The following is a 2,447-nucleotide window of genomic DNA, read 5'->3' as shown; positions in this document are numbered from 1 at the left end:
GGTAAAAATGAAACTTTTGTGAGTAAAAAGTATATATTTTTAATTTGCTATTTTATAAACCTGTTAGTATTTTTTTCAACTTAAACTTAAAAACGAAGAACAGAAATCGATTAAACGCCGAAGACTGTATTCAAATCGCTCTTACATCAAAAAGTCCCAATTTTGAAGCAATTGTATCGAACATGAAACAACATCATTTCTCCAAAATAAAAAATATTTTTTATGGGGGCTATATATAAAATTTAAACTAGTTTTTTCGTCTAATAATACAAGAAAAATATCATATGAATTACAAAATAACAAGAAATTATCATTTACTTATATTTTCTGTGGGGCAAATTTTTTTTCCTCAACTGTATATTACATATATTACTATTATTACCGTTATATATTACTAGGTATTACATTGATAAATTGAATAAATGATGTCTAAATTAAATTTTTAGTTACTGTTTTCTTTTCAAAATTATCATCGGGGCTATAATATGAAAGATGCTAAAAAGAGGCGATTTCGTTTTTTTTTGCTCTTCGTCATGGGGTAACATCAACTTACACAAAAATATTTTGGGGTAATGATTAAAAAAGTTCCCCGACCGCTGTTTTAAATACTTGCCGAAAATCATCAACGATCTTTCGGGAGCAGTATATTTTTTCTGGACAAAAAGTACCCCATCTCCGTTTCTGTACCCTTGACAAGGTGTGTACAAAATTTGATGACGATCTGTTGATAGTTAATGAGTAAAATCATAGCAAATAAATAAACAACACATTGGCATTTATAATATTAGTTAGAATTTCTAAGAATTTTAACTATTTATAGTGTCCTGACTCGAACATTCAGATATATTAAACAAACTTGGGTATTATAAAAGTTCAAGAATATTTAGCTTTTCTTTAGGTACAGTTCTCTTTTTTGTATTAAAAAACTATTAAAAATTGTGTTTTTTTAAAGCAGTTAAATCCTCTTTTAATTATTATAATATGTTAACAAATATGTCCAACTAACTTCATTTTCTTAAATTAATCATGATTTTATTTTTAAAAAAATCAGATTGGTTAAAGTCAAGATTTGATTTAAATCATCAACTCTGTTTTTACGGAAATAAAAGAAAGCCCAATCAATTGTGGGAGTTTTAACCAACCAAGACTAAAACAATTACATCACTGATAATACTGAAGAAACTACTGTAGATGTCATTGGAATCAGATCCTAATGAATGCAAGTTTAAGCCTACCAGTGGATAAAATATTTTTGTAAGACCTTCCACTTTGGTGTTCCACTTTTGGTATCCTCTATCAACTGTCTATCCTATTCTAATACCCTATAGATATCTGATACGGTCCCCTACATTTTGTTCTTAATTTTCTACTGTTCTCTGTAGATATTGTACAAGGTTTCTGAAATAAGATAAGACGCAAGCTTTGGAGGGTGTTAACGAGATATGATTGTAAGAAGAGGAGGTTACAACCCGAAGCCAGCCCTGCATGTGATTTGGCAACGTGCAGTGAAATTGTGATAACAATGGAGCAGACGTCGATGGAGAATGTAATCAGTGACAGGACGGTTGTGAAATGACCAATAAACTAAATATTAACAACTTACTACTTCGTTACTACAAGTACACCTCGACTTCATATTAAAAACACAAAAGAAAAAATTAATGAAATTAATTTCCCTTCAAGGGATTTTAAACTATTATGGTCTGTCTTGATCGTATTGTTTTCGTTTAGTTTATTCTCGAAGAGGGAAAATCTTCAAAAGACACCTCCTGAAGGGAGTTAGTGTCGGATTTTTACTGACTAAAATCCCTCCTCGAGTGGGACGATAAACCCGAAGATTGTACATCCCCGGGAAATAAATGGAAAGGGTGGGAGTGGGAAGAGGATTGAATTGGGAAAAAAAAATTTGGAGAAGAACCGTCGAAATAGGTGGTCTACCTCTGAAGTGATGTGTGGACACTTGCGCTAAAAAGCGAAGGTTTTGATTGTAAAATGAATTCTAATTAAGTACACCCTCTTACATGTTTTTACTGAATTCAGAATCGCTAGCGCTTTCAATTCATATGAATGATAATGCGATTTTCCGGGGTTTATAATTTTTATACATTTAAACATACTATTTTGATTGGTTAAGGTATGTCACAAAAATTATGACTATATAATTTGTAAATATACAATAAATAAAATAGTTCAAAAACATACATTACGCAATTAAACAAAGGATTTTGGCTGAAATATTTTTATCTTATTTCTTTTAAAATACGGTAGAATCGCTTTAAGTCGAACCTCGATAAATCGAAAACCTCCAAAACTCGAAAAAATGTTTTGTTCCTTTCCCTTCAAGCCCCAAAACCTCCAATACTCGAAATCTCAGCCCTCTATTAGTCAAAATAATCAGTGAGTCTGTCATTTTCGTACATATTTTCCCTCCATAACTCGAAAAATTA

This window comes from Agrilus planipennis, unplaced genomic scaffold, assembly GCF_000699045.2.
Source record: "Agrilus planipennis isolate EAB-ADULT unplaced genomic scaffold, Apla_2.0 scaffold287, whole genome shotgun sequence".
NCBI classification, from domain to species: Eukaryota; Metazoa; Arthropoda; class Insecta; order Coleoptera; family Buprestidae; genus Agrilus; species Agrilus planipennis.
The sequence above is the reverse complement of the archived record's forward strand: the minus strand, read 5'-3'. Positions refer to the sequence as shown.